At 43.3% G+C, this 15,146-nt stretch overlaps 1 long non-coding RNA gene across 1 annotated transcript; it reads left to right on the top strand.

The window, feature by feature from the left end:
- Positions 1-75: 75 nt before the first annotated feature.
- On the top strand, positions 76-9,573 carry LOC133280923 (uncharacterized). The gene is made up of 3 exons (XR_009747308.1): positions 76-260; positions 1,247-1,465; positions 5,847-9,573. It is a non-coding gene; the product is annotated as an uncharacterized LOC133280923 (long non-coding RNA).
- Positions 9,574-15,146: the final 5,573 nt, after the last annotated feature.

Raw genomic sequence — 15,146 nt, 5'->3', positions numbered from 1 at the left:
TCGAGAATAAAAAATAAGAAAAGACCTGTGCCCAGCAGAAAAAACTGGTACGAGGCTGAGTTCAAAGGACTTCAGGACACTGGGACAAGCCACATTACTTGGAGATTGTCACGGCCAATCCAGATGTCACTGATGCAACACCTGACTTGGCAATATCTGGTAAACTTATCAGCAAACTCAGCAAGGAGGCTTATGGCTGAGCAAATACAAAGATAGTTCATTTTCACACACACAGAGGGAGTTTGGGGCCTATCAGCAAGGTAGTAAGTCAGCACAACTCCCCTTAATGCTATGTCTACTTTTATAATAACTTTCCAGGTCTATCATTCCACGGCTTCGTGTTTAGGTCATGCGGATCCTCTGGCCTGTAAAGGAAAGAGCCATGTCCTTTGTACCTTACTGATGAATCCTCGCTGAATTTAATGGGGCAGAACCTTGCTGGTGTTTAAATCAACACAGCAAGAAGCCTCTTTACTAAACACAGTGCTGTGCCATGTAGGACAATGTGGATCAGTTGGGAGGAGGGAGGAGACAGACAAGGTAACCCCAAAAGCAGAGAGAAAAATTAAATCATTTTTCAGACTCTTGACTGATACCTGTGCTTCTCCCTAATGTTTTGTTGAATTTCTTTACACTTTTCAGGGAAAAAGAAAGAGAGATAGAAAGCACTCACCCTTCCTTTCCTGAACGCAGAGAACACTTCTTCCAGAAGGCCATCAGGATGGTACATGACAGTGTGACACCCCTGTGTTAATTTAAAACTCAGTTGGTGATCTCAAGGCAAACTTAAGGCCACTTCAAATAAAGTGTGTGCATGTGTACATGTACAGTGGAAAAAGTCAGGGGGTTGTGTTAACAGCATTTTGCTTGACAGAGCCTTCGCATCCTAAGTACTGTGGCTGGTCCCTATTGTGCTTTTAATTTCCTTGCTTTCTGTTTTCTTAGGAGAACTTTTATTTTTCTAGAATATTATTTTTCAGTTCTAATTTTCAAAGGTCTTCGCTATAAGGAGCTTTTTCTCTGCTAACACACTTGTGGGGGGCCTTTGGCTTTAATTTAACATTCCATCTGGGTTTCTGGGACATCGCTTTAAGGGTAGAATTCCCCCAGGGATAACAAATAATCCATTTTGTTCCCTTTAACATTTGTTGTATGCTGCCTTACTTTCAACGGAGCAGACACATTTAGTGACCATCACTGGCTACCTCTATCAGCAACTCCTCCACTCCCCCATCTCCAAACACAGAAAGTACAAAAAACAGACTTTGCTTCAGAGGTGGCAGTGGTGGGGGAGAGCGGTCAAGCCTGTTATTGCCAAAACACAGGACTTCAAGCCAGAGCTCAATGAAAACAAACATGCTGCTGGAGAAGAAGGTGAAAAGTGAATCAAAGTTCTGCTGCCTCAGGGAAAATAATCTCACCATTTGTTTCATCTAAGCTTCTCCTCAGGACAGCACTGAGGCAGGTAAGTTCATCCTTACTGTGGAGAGCACTTAAGCATATGCTTAGAAGTGAACAAACATGCAACTTCATTAAAGGCATTTCTTTCCATGGAAGTCCAGAAAAAAAAGAATAGTTTGGATTGCGGTATGAGAAGGGCCAATTTCTTCTACTTTCACATCATGCTGTATGCAGATCTATGGTTTAGTTAAGATCAGCTGAGTTACAGTTTATATTGGCTGTGTCAAAATCAGGCACAAGCTTATAACATCCATGTGTGAGTGCCTGACCTGAAAACAATGGGGAAACCCAGAAACCTACCTGCATCATCAAGCTTGTGTGCAAAAATAAAACCATCAGGTAGGGAAAACCGCTCCTGGGGGATGACCACAGAAACATGCCAGGATCGAGTGCTCCGTTGTGCTGAAGTGCCTGTAACAAACATGATGTCAGCGGACACAGCTGAAGAAATGGCTCAGCCTTCCTTAGACTTTGGCCTGTACCACCAAAAAAGTGTAAGGCTTCAGGGTATATCGTGGGCCTGAAAAGCCTGCCTTGCAGAACAGCCTCCAATAGAAGGAAACCTATAAATCCTCTGACTCCATTTCACTTCATGGAGCCCAAATGCCTTCCAGGAGCCATTCAATGTGTTGTAAACAACTACAAAAATGAAGATGAGGCACTTTTAAACAAACCACATCACTAATCACCACCCACTGACAACGTCAGCCTAAGTGCAGCTCATTTCTTTAAAACCTCACCAAAAACTACTTGCAAATCTGTAGCTCCCATTGAAGGACAGCCGCTCAGAAGCTGTGGACAGGAAACCCATCTTTGGGCAGGACCTTCACATCCTCTCCCCAGGGCCAAATGCACGGACTTTGAACAACTAGGCGAAAGGCAGTGACCTTACCTGGTATGAGATACCAGGTGAGCTGGTCTTCTCTGGGGCTTAATTTTTTAATCAGGTTGGTTTTATTTCCTTGCTTTCCCCTAAAAGCCTTGCTGCGTTGCTGTCTGAGCTGGGAACCCAAAGCTGTCTCGTCACCACAGTCTTTTGGAAAGTAACTTTTGTGATGTAAAGCCTTCAGGCCTTTCCCTGAGAACCACATTTCTAGCAGATACCTTGGCAACAGACAGTGCCTTCATCTCATCCTTATAAGGCTTTAATCAGACTGATTTTTGAAAACACGGATTAAGCTCCATCTATGCTGTAAAGAAACCATTTTTCATTAAGCCATTTTCAACCAAACTGCATTCACTAAGGACACTAAATCATGTGAACAGAATATAAATCACTCCGAGGCTTTATAAATCATGTTGGTCACTGATAAAAAAAAAGGAAGATTAAAGTACGCATTTGAAAATGAGCTTATAAAGGCATCTAAAAAACTGCATCCCCATTGCCCAGTGCAGCTTCATTTAACTGGGCTAAAGCCTATGTAAGGCAGCAGGCTTTCAAAACAGAAGTAAAAATTACTAGAAGTGGTCAGGAATATCGGGACTAAACTCTTCTTCTCCCTCCCCCACAACAGAAAGAAAGCAGTCATCTGTCAAAACCGAAATTGATTGATGGCAGAGGTTTGTTTTCAAGTCTCTCAGCTTTAAAAACAAATCAGAAGAACCTCTGAATGATCAAGAATTGCTGTTTTGACATTTTTTAAAGTGAAAAGTTTTGTTTCCTAATTGAAGGAAACAAGCAAAAACCCCATGTTCCTTTTGTACTAAAAAGAGGCAACTGCTTAGAGAGGTCACAATCAAAATATACTCTTTGAACATTATTAAAGTCAAATATTTAGTTTGGCCCCATCTTGATTTTATTTTGGAGATTTTCATCCAAGTTTTAAAAGGACCTTTCATCCCTGGTGGGACATAGGAAAAATACTGGAATTCTTGAATACCCCGATAGGGCGAGGAGGTTCATTCCCATCCAGGTCCACTGGAAGGGCACTCACTGTTTCTTGCCTCACTTTAAGATGGCTGAAAAATAGACATGAAGTTACTTGCTGGGCTGTTCTGGGTCTCAGACTTTATCTTAGACCTATTGCATACTGGCACAAGCATCTTCTATGGTAATAAATCAGGCCATATGTCTAAATGCAAATGTGAAATAAACTGGCTATAGTGCTACCCGTGTTGGCCACTGGCTAAGCTGGTATTGTTCTGTTGTTTTTTTTCTATTAATACACCTTCTGAGTCCATTTTAAAGAGAAACTAACAAGTGAGCCATTGATTTACCATGGGACCCATTAGCAGCAGGCATTTAAATCTGCAGACCATTTACTTTAGCTGTATTATGGCCCTGCTGGTATCAATCACCATAACATCACAGTCATCAGCAGGGCTGCACCAATTTATATGATCTGAGGATCTGCCTTCTTACCTTTACAGAGGTATCTGCAGTAATTCAGCCTTGATTCTGAGAGGTTATTTGCAGCTGGACCCCTTGTAGAGCCCCACTGAAATAAAATTAGGTGAAGCAATTTCTAAGGCAATTTAAGGCCATTAAACATGACCAAAAAGTGATTAATATTGTTTGTGTGATTTACTGCCCTGGCTGAACACTGTTTGGTTGAAAATGACTTAGTCAAAAATGCTTTTACATACAGCAGGGAGAGGAATTAATCCGTGCTTTCAAAGATGCTGATTTTAGCCAAATACGGAGGGTCAGATACAGACACTCTGATCATTACCAGTGTAGTGGCCTGATGTGTTCTTCTAAGGAAGAAGCACAGGTCTCATTGCACATCTAGCCCTGACCCCTCCACCTGTAAGCAGTGATGAAGAGTCGGGGCGTTGCTACGGAAAACCCTCCACTTCTGCACTGGAGACAGTTTGCGACGCAGAAGCAGACCCACAGCCACCGATCTGTGGAGTTGCTACAGCGGAGCATAAATTTCCCCCGTGGTCTCCCATCCTCAGCCTTTACAAAAGGAGGAATCTCACTTTGGAAAATCTCCACATGCACAGCTCCTTGTTAAAAAAGCAAAGAAAGTGCCTTATGTGTCGAAGGCAATAGTCACAATGCTCTCTAATGCAAATTCTGATTTCTGTATGAGAGCGATGTGCAGAAGAACCCTTGGAAAGCTGCTTCTAATTGCTCAGGGTGTGCACCAAATTAAAAATCACCTGACTCAACAGTTCTCTGGCCTAGGTTTGTTTGCTCCCACTGCCAGATGCAACTTAGTGGCACCTGCTCACCTTCTGATTCAGAAGTGAGCTGGCAACACCTGTTCTGATTTAATTTGATGAAGGTAAATCACTGCACGTCCCCTAGCAGCAAGGATCCATTATCAGTAACTACATCATCTGCAGCGTACTAAACATTTGCTCTGAACACGCTTACAGGAAGATAAGCAAAATAATAGGAAGCATCTCAGTCAGCAGTTGCCAATCTGAATTCTTCCCTCTCTAGGAGCACCTAGCTGTGTGGGCAGGAGGGAGGAAAAGTAAGTTTACCTTCAGGCTTTTGAAACCTGTAGATGAATGTAGATGAGGAATCTGCGTTAATGGATGAGGACTTGTAGTTCCCCTCAAGAGGACATCTGCAGGAGGTAGAGGATATTTCGGGCTGCAAGAAAAGAAAAAAAGCTTATGAAGGTGGGACATCGAGCCAGAGCTGCATAAGTGGAAACAGGAGGTGACTCCTTTGGGTTGTGGGCGTTGTGGGGCACACAGCCATGCAGCTCACTGCTTTCGCATCAGTGGGTTGCAGGACCAGTGCGATCCCTGGCTCCTACTGGGTTTCTTGTCAGGATCTGAGGAATTCAAAAAACATCATGAGGGAAACAAAACCCTCTTTCGGCAGTGCAGGAAAATAGACCCAAAAGGTCCTCTGAAAGGAAATGCAGATTGTGTGTGGAAAGCAAAGGCTCAGCTTTAGAAGAGTTTTCCGTTTTGAGTTTCCCAAAGCCTGCAACAATGCACAGCTAGTGCATTAGCAAGCAGAGTGAGGCTTGCCTTCTCCTAAGTAAGCCCAACAACTACTCAGAGCACTGCTGCTTTTCCCTCTTTCTCACATCTCCCAGCTCCAGGAATGGGCAAATCCCTTTCAGAGCCAAGTACATCGCAGTTCCCACTCTTCACTTGTTCGCCAGCAAACTCTGCCTCGTATTCTGCTTCAAACTCCATCCCCAAATCAGACAACAGGCCTAAAAAGTACAGAGCAGTGGCGTTTGCTCAGAGACGTGCTCCCCTGGGGAGCGTAGTGCAGCAGCCACAGGTATGCTGCACTGCTGGCCCTTGACACAGTCCCTAGACTTTCATTTCACTCCTGTTTCTACAGCTGTCCCAAAGATGCCCATCTGCATCAGGACAGAATAAAAGACAGTGCCGTTTTGCTTGCTGTTCACTACTTCCCGTTTGACAGCTACCACCCCCTTTTTCTCTTTTTTGTTTTATTACAGCTCAATTTTGCAAAGCTCAGCAGCGAAATTGCAACCAAACATAGTTCACGTAAGGGGAGAATTACCTCAGAGGCATTAAGAGAGCACAAAAGCTTGCATCAGCTTTTGCACAGGCACAGCAGCTGACATATGGCACAATGCAACAAGCAACCAAACCCAGAGCTATTTGACAGTGACCTACGCATCTGCTGGGGTAAGAACCAAGGCCTTAGGGCACAGTTGAAACCAAGCTAGGCTGAATGAGAAAAAGCAACTTCCCCGTTCTTTCTTACAGTGCATCTATGTGCAGCACAGCTAATTGCAGCGCGTTAGGAATGGGGCTATACCTATTACAACCTTATAAAAAATAACTCTAAAATTACATTGTAGGGTTCTCTACCTAATGATGGATTAAATTTATTTTGTGTTCAAGTGAAAATGAGGGGTTTTATTAATATTTCCCCCTAACTGGTAGTCTGAAGATTCATTCTTGGGTCCCAAAAAGTCAAACCCAAACACTTCTGTTCTATATTTCTAGCAAGAAATGTTGCTTATACAAAACCTTCCCCCTAAGCAACACCAGACTGATACAGCAGGTTTGGGAACTGGGGAGTAAGAAGACAAATTTTAGTTTTAAAGGACTGAGGATTAGGATTTAGCAGTGTCCTGAACGTGCAGAGTTAGAGAGGGGAAAATCAAGGTAATGCATCTGGGGAACATGGAACGAGGAATATGAATAAGGAACACGTTTTTTGCCACAATGATTTTAAGTGACTGGCAATGGTATCTGGAAAGGCAGACACTAGGGAGGCAGGCAGAGGTGAGAAAGTAATTTGAAATGCATTGCCATAGAGATCTGAGATGCACTGATGCAGGGATAACACGAAGTGGATGTGAGAGAAGGGCTGTTGCGATACCAGTGGAAAGCAAGAGGTAAGGACTGCCACAGGAGAAGAGGAGGAGTGGAAAAGAGGGTAGGCATATGGTGGGAAAAGGCTGAAGGACAGTGATTTGAGAAGGGAAAAGTATCTGCCAGTACTAAGAGTGATAAAAAAGTTCAAGGATGAAATAACCTAAACAGGCTGTCCTCAGAGCACGTTTGCATGAAGTGTTTTGTGCCTGGCTTGTGTCATCAGGAGACGTAATTCAGTCGCACGCTTTCTGTCACAAAAGGGCTGAAACTGTAACATCTATTTTCCAATTATCACTTATGATTGAACTACAAGCAACACTTCCCTCCCATGCTGAAAGAAGCTGCAAACAGTAGTACGGGTGTTACTCCATTTTTCTCTGAAATTATAATTCTCTTTTGAATGGCTTGTGGTTTCTTCAGTGTCGTTTTGGTTTTGGGGTTTTTCCCCTTTTTTTCTTTATTTGGAAGAAAAGTCTGCTGACTTGGGTGGCATGACTTGAGTGGGTTCCTCTTTTCTCTGAAGGTCTTGCACTATTTCCCTAAGACACCAAACCAATTCACACCGGGAAGCACATACAAATGCAAAGCAGGATGAGGCAGTGGCTGAAAACTCCCCTGTGACAGGATGGTGACGACACAAGAGCAGGAAGCTGCCAGGAACTTCACAGGTTAAGTCTTAGAAGCACAATGAGGTAAGAGAAGTTGCTGCTTCCAATAGTGTGAAGTCACTTGAAAGATGCAGAAACTTCCAAACTTGGGAACAATGGGTTCCTGGAGGTGAACGATTCATAGCAGACAGAAAGAATTCAGGAAGAAGAGAGTAATTTCCTTTGGGAGGTATTTCAGTGAAATTGGCCCAACTTCATAAAACCCAGGAAGCTATGGCTTTTCTTGCAACAAATCTCCGTCACACCAAATCAGTCAGACCTAAGACCAAGTAAAAAGTTACAATGCTAGGAGAAATATCCCTTGTTGGGCAGCCAACTCACTTCTAGGCCCCAAAGGACAGCAAAAAAGAAAGTATAACTTAGTGCTGAACTCAGCCAATACAACAGCATTTTGAGCTAGCTCAGGAAGACCCAAGTCAGCTTTCAGTGATTTCTGGCTATAAGCCCTGTTATTTGGAAGTCTGCAGAAGAAAAACCCCAAAGAGCCTACCATCGGAAGAAAAGAGAAAAGAAAGCCCAGATGACTACAAGTAAAGCCCACTGGTAACCACGTAAACCCTGACTCTGAAGTGTGAAACTTCACCGTCACTTCAGAACATCATGCAGAAAATCCCTAGAGGAATCCAAGGAAGAAGGGTGTGCTCATCATCACCACCTCTTTGTCTCACACACACACACATGCACAGACATGCACACCAATACAGGTTTGTATACATAAACACTTCTGATTCCTGGGATCAAAACAGGTACAGAATGGTAGCAAACCCTTAATTCCTCAGCGCAGAAAGATGTCCACATGTAATCTTGAGCTACTGCACCCTTCAGCGAAGCACTAGTCAGACAGTGAGACTTTACGAATAACATCTACAGCAGAGAACCTTAGGGAGGAGCCCATCACACAGCAGTGCAGAGCCACTGCGTTTCTCAGTAATACAGATCAGAGAGGACATTGTTTCTCTGACCTTCTCAGAGACGTATGTAGGTGAGCAACCATCAGTACCATTTTACAGAGATAGACATCCCCACAAATATTGCAGTGATCAGGCAATCACTGATATATCTGGGTGTGAGAGGCAAGTCTAATTCACTAGGTCATGTGGTTTTTGTATACATCAGGCTTTCCCTTGTGAGTCTGTAAAAACAAGTTGCAGACTACTCAACACCACCCCAACACTCTCAGTGATTGCAAGAAGGGGGTACACATTTGCACTTAATTACGGTCTGTTTTCTTCAGTGATGCTGGGACTCTGGCAAAAGACTGTTGTGCTGACCGCCTTCTCCAAACCAAACACTTGAGAGACCCTGGGAAAGCTGCAATGAAATTGCCTCATTGAAGGCTATGATATCCTATAATACAAAACCATAATTTCATAGTAATTACATATATTACGTAACACAAATCACTTCTCCATCAGGTACAGAAAGCTATTCCTGTTATTAAGTGCAGCAGTTTGGTTCGATTTTTTACAACCTAGTGCTCTCCAGAATGAGCAAATTAGGTTTGGCTTTCTACAGGATACAATTACAGGCTTCAAGCAAAAGAGTCCGATGCGGGATTCAACAGTATGTCTTTGTAAATTATACTCTGGGGTTTGCATTTACTCTCAGTTTGATGGGGTGAGAGGTAAGAGGCAATTGCACTGAATGGGACTTGAAGGAAACATTTCAGTAAAAAAAATACAATGCAGGAAAAAGTTCCATATGATTCAGAGCGCAGGTATGTGCAGAGTTGAACAGTGACAGGCAAAAAAAAATGGGGGAGAACGAGGGAATAATCTAGCTATTTTTTGTGGGCTCCAGTTAGTACAGTACGATGCACTCCGGAGATGAGAGTGCATGTGTCCGTTTCCTGATGACTGTATTTGATGCTGCAGCTAATAGAAAAGAAACAGATGTAGCCACCAAGAGGCTGGGCCACTGCACTGGCTGACATGATTTGCAATATTAATATGTCTATATGGCGAAGTCTGCTCATTCAGTGTAATCATCCTTGTCTTGATTAGTTCAGTCACTATCCAGGTTTTTCTCACCATTTTTGTTTCTTTTAATTGTGCTCACCCTTCCCTGCCCCATCCTGACCTGGCTGTGTTTGGAGAACAAACACTTCTTTTGCATTTAGACTGTGAAGCCTAACAAGCATCTTCATTAAAAACCTAAGACATCAGTAAGGTATTGTTTCTCATATTGTCAATGGCAATGGGGAACACAGACCGTATATTGCATTACTCAGTTTTCCATTTGGTTTCCCTACAGCAAGCAGGACTGGATGGGGAAGCAAGTAAAGCAATAAGCAGGAGCTTTTTTATTTTTTCCTTTTCATAGTTGGATGGTCTTCAGACACCTGCTTCATGTACCTACTGATGTGTGTTCCCTCCAGCCTCCTAATACCTGGTAGTCTAGAAATGATACCCACGTCATCCACAGCATCTATTTTATTCTCTAACCATAAATTGTCGTTTCATCAGATGTGACCCTCCGTTAGATATGTCTCAACCTTTACACTTCACATCCCCAGCCTTTATCAATGCTATTCTAAAGGGCAGGCATATTCAATTTAATAGTCTTCTTACTTTTCCCTTCATTTTTCTATCTTTTGTGACTTAAACAATCAATCTTCTCTTTTTTGCCCATATTTTACTTGAGAACTTCTGTTTTTATTCTTGCTCCTGCCTGTGTCTCCTTTGTCTCCAACAACCTGTCAGCAAATAGCACCTTCTGTGTTGACACAGCTCTTTCCCTTCTGATGGCAGACCAAAGGCATTAGTGTAACAGCTCTGCCCTGGAGTCAGGGGAAGGGGGTTGTCACCTCCAGAGTAGTGACTTGGAAACAGATAAACTGCTCTGAGGAACTGGGACTGCTGCTCTTGCACCAGCGCTTCAGGATGCCTCCCCAGATCCCAGCTACCTCATCCTAAAACCCATCCTCATGTCTGTGTGTCCGTCACAGCTGGTTAGGATGGCATTGCAGGATGACAGGTTAGAATGACTTCTCCGGTATGGCAGTAACACCTCCCCCTCTGACACTTCCTTGCACACACATAAATGTAATTTCTCCCCCGAACACCCCTGTGAGCAAGGAACTGTGACTGCTGAGCGTGACAAGTGGGATCCCAAAGCTACTTCCTAATTTAAAGCCCATCACAATAAAAGTGGTAGAGGCAAGCTGAGGTCCTTGTAGCTTGCTGGAAATACAAGTAAGCTCACCTCTACCCCCACCTCCCCACTCCTCACCAGCTATACCTGCCACACAGAGATACTCCCCGAGCCTCTGAAGTGCTGAGTGGCTCTTCCCACGCTGGTCCCCTTCACTTTGCATCACAGAAAGCTAGCACAGCGCTGAACGATGGAGAGATTTTTCTTTCAATGAAGACACTGCTTAGATGAAGAGTTGAGAAATATGATTTCTCCTCTTCCCTCTCTTGTTTGTACTTTCTCCCCCTAACAAAAAAAAGGGTCATTTCTGCAGCCTCTGCAGTCAGTAGGGATTTTATTGTGGAGCTCACCAGTCACAATATGGCTTGTAAATACAAAATGCCAGCACGGATCTGTCAAGACTCTTCCTTGCTGCATGACACCTAGCTCTCTGTTCCCTCCCCACCAATCCCCTGCATATTCTGTTCTCCTGTCTCTCCAGGCCAGCAAGTCAATCACTGCTGGTGCCCTGCCAAAGCACTTCTCCAGGTGTAGCTTCCCTCTGCACCAGCTTTGCCCAGTATCACCCTGCCTCTGCTGCCACCTCCTGCAGAAGGGCATTAGGAGGGGGTGACACCACTCAGCACATGCTGATGGAGGCCGGGAAGGGAAGCACATCATCCCAGAGGGCTCATCAGGCTGTACCTCACCCTCTGGGTAGCAAAAGACGTGTCAGGCTTCCTGTGCCTTTAATCTACATAGAGCACTTCAATACCCACAATGACGACCCAGGGCAAGGACTGCCATTGTTAATAAAGCTGTTAATAAATCCCTGGTCCTGGGAATTAATCTATAGGGCAAAAGAAGGGGACTGGGTTAACGTACATGGGCAAGGCTGCCCCATGCATTCCACACCAGGGAGCCAGGAGACATCAGAGCAAAGCTTATCAAGTATACCAATAGTTTGTGTGGTGCTTCAGAGGAGGATGTTTCAGCAGACACTCTTGTACAGCTCCATAATATAGTACAGAACTTTAATTCTATCTGGATTGTGTTTGCTTTCAGGAGAGGGTGCAACTTCAGTGAGAATGTGGAAATCCCTTTCCTCCACCAGCCTCTGCTCTGCTGGCTCGACCTCAGAGTGGAATGCAGGGCTGTGAAGAGGGAGAATGACCCCTGGCTCAGCTGCTGTGCAGCTGCCTATAGCTGCCTGTACCTAGGATCAAGCAGCAGTGAGAAGCCTCTCCCTGCACATGTACAGGTGATGTTGAAGGAGAAGGTGGGCAAATTAGGTGACTGAAGCTCTCACAATTCACCCCTTTATACCACTTTCCCTTCTTCTCTCCCCAAGGTAAGCCTACACCTGATTTATTCAGAACTATGAAAGAAGAGAAATCAAAATGCAAAAGCATAGGCAGGTTTTACTCTAAGAATGCTCTTGGCTCCTTAGAAACCTCTAGTTTATGTCAAAACTCCCACTCCCTCTCACTGTCTGCCTTCCTAGATTAAATTCTATAATGTTTCAATTTATTTCCAAACTCATTTTTTTCCCTGGAAGCCTGCCTTGCTGAGGTCCTGTGGCTTGCACAGCAAGCATTTCTTTTAAATACCTGATCATGGTCGCTCCAAGCTGATGTGGGATCATCCATCAAATCAAAGTACTGGAACCTGTAAAGAGCCAACCTTACTATGTGTGGTCCCCTCTGACGCACTCCAGGACTACACCATTTTATGTAGAAAGGGTATATGCCAAGGAGAAGGGATGTCAGAGAAGCTAGAAATGGTTATACAGCAGGTAAACCAGGAAAACGCTCTGATGAGAATACATACAACATGGAGAGGTCATTCCCTTCTGAAGGAGACAAGTAAAGCTGGCTCCACAATCTGAGTATATCTTGGGAAACTTCCAGAAGCTCCATGTTTCATTCGTCTCAGACCCTTAGCAGGTCTAAGACAGAGATGTTGAATACCTTCAAAAATAGGACTAACCTCCAAAACCACATTTCTGCCACATCTCCTTAAGGCAACACATTACTGACATCAGTGAAAAAATTCAGTTCCATTTTTCTGTCCCACTCCTGTCCAGTTCAGACTCCTCTGCTTCCCAGGGGATGCAAATAGCTCTTCTTCCTCAGGAATATCTGAACTCAAAGAGTTCTCTTGTTTCACCACAGGCTTTAGGTAAGGATCCTTTAGGTAAGGATCCCACCCTCACCAACTTCAAAAGCTTCTGCTTGTGACTTCAAGCATGAGAAAGAAGATGGTGGTCATGTTTAGGTCTAACAAACCTAGATTTTTCTGTGAAAGTAAAGAAATGCGGCTACTACTTGATAAGGCTGTGACTCTGCAAGTAAATTCATGCAGCTAAATCTGTCTGGAGTCCCAAACCATCCATAAAATGATGGCCTAAAAACTGAATGCAAAAGTTGCCAAGATCAGAGAAAGCAAGTCTCTTACTCTTATTTGGACCTCCATGTATACATCAGTAGAAGATTAGCTCATACATTGTACATCATGTTTCAGTTCTTTAAAGAAAAAAGAGCTGTTTAAATATTTTCCTAACTGTTAAAGGGGATTTCTTTTTATAGTGCAGATAATTAAGTATTGAAGATGTAGTGATCTATTTGATACAGAGGATTTAATACAGAGAGAATAAAAGATTTGAAGAATTTTAAATAAAAAATATAACCCAAGCCCTATCTGAACTGACTACTGTACACTTTGAAATTTAAGGCTGATATTTTATCCTTATTCCCATAAAATCTTACAGATAATGGCTATGCATATTTATATCATTTAAATTAGTTAACTTTCATACTTTCATATTGTTCTATGGAATATGAGAAACTTATGAGAGAAGGGGGATTCAAGGCTATGAAAATAAGACTTAAAGAGGAAGCTTCTTCCCTAGTCTGTATAAAGAGCTACGGTATACAACATTTTGTCAGGTTATACTGCCCTGTATTTCTTCTTATTTTAATAACAATAAAAAAGAGATCTGATGAAAACAGAGACTTTTTCTACAGTTTCTTTCTAACTTTCTTTGTAGCCTAATCTCTTATGTAATGTAACAGAGACATGGACTGTACAGAAATGTAGCAAGAGACAAAGTACCAGAGTTTTGTATCTGCAGGTACCTGTTATAGCCATCAATTCAACAAATCTCTTAATTGTGCTTATCTTAGCACCGGGGGAAGCCCTGTGGGGCTTAAATACATGTTTAACGTTTTGCTGCATTAAAACTTGGACTAAGTAATAATGACTGTGTTTTACTTTGGTTTGTTGCTGCTATCATTGATAAATGTACTTGTCACTGCCTCTAGTAAGACTGTGTATTGCACTGCGGCCTTAAAAATTGCTCCACAAGCAGATATCCCACTGAAGTGCATTAGTATGTGCTTCCTAAATGGAGCTAAATAAATATCCTAGCTCTTGGCAGCTTATTCAGTGACACTGGTCATTTGCATTTTTAACTGAAAAATTTTGCCAGCTGCTTACCATACCTTCTTCCCACAACCCTCTAGAGCAACTGCATCTTTGGGATGCTATGAGGGTCTCGAGAGTTGCTAGATTCCTACAAGAAGGCAGTGGTTGTGTTCACAGGGGTGGAATACAATGGTGGTCACCAAGGGAAAGGCAGGAACATGACACTAAGGCCAAATGACGGAGAGAGTCGGTAAGAGGAGGGAAACAGTCTGGGAACCAGTTGTGTAAAGTACTAACAGAACCAGTAATACAAGCTTAACTTCCTGAGTCACAAACTTCAAAAGGTTTTGACAGGTAAAATGCATAAAGTGAGTCCTGCTCATCATGTGTAACAAGAAGGCGGCTCTTCAGAGATGTTTAATCTCTTAAGCTCTCTCTCATCCACACACCAGACTCTTTGTGAGACAAGTATAATTTCAGGTAGGGGTAGTTTCAGGACTGTACCAGCATTTTGTAGGCTGCCAGGTCAAGTGTGCACCCCCTCCATGTTCCCTCCTTTTTCTCCGTGTTCCCTGTTTCAGCTGGGGCTGCATCTGCCTGTGAAGGAAGGAGGCACATTTGAAATCTCCAGGAAACAGGAGACTATCATTGCTCTGGTTCTCTCCAAAATTCAGATAATTGATTACTGAACTCTCCTTTCTGCTCATTTGCAGCAGCAGGAGGAGATGGAGGTAATTATGGCTCTTGTCACTGAAGGTTCTGCACTGTGTGGTTACAACAACCAAAAAGCTAGGAGGAGGAATGCATATGACATGACGATTGTAAGGGCTTGTCAAACCTCAGGAATGAAAGGGTTATCAACAACCCCTTGCAAGCTCTGCTTGCAATGGTCTTCTCATTTCTACACCACACCTGACAGTGTAGAAGCCAGGGTAATGGACACCTCAGATAATTCCTGCCATTGCAGCTGACCCTGCCTGTAAGCTCAGGTTCAGAGAACTTTGCTTGTCACCATCGTCTCTGATCAAGTCTGCTGCAGCACACGCTGAATCTATTTGTTACCCAGCTCATAGCAAAGGTTGGAAACAGTCAAAATAATTCCAAGCTCACTGTCTTCAATGTCAAACTCACAGCAAGTTCATTTGCATAAAAGCAAGCTGTGTTATCTTTGGGGAAGTGACT

The sequence above is a fragment of the Pezoporus flaviventris genome, unplaced genomic scaffold, assembly GCF_033815535.1.
Source record: "Pezoporus flaviventris isolate CSIRO_AGI_PZ_B2104156 unplaced genomic scaffold, CSIRO_AGI_Pfla_v1 ptg000092l, whole genome shotgun sequence".
In the NCBI taxonomy this organism is placed as follows: Eukaryota; Metazoa; Chordata; class Aves; order Psittaciformes; family Psittacidae; genus Pezoporus; species Pezoporus flaviventris.
The sequence above is the reverse complement of the archived record's forward strand: the minus strand, read 5'-3'. Positions and strand labels throughout refer to the sequence as shown.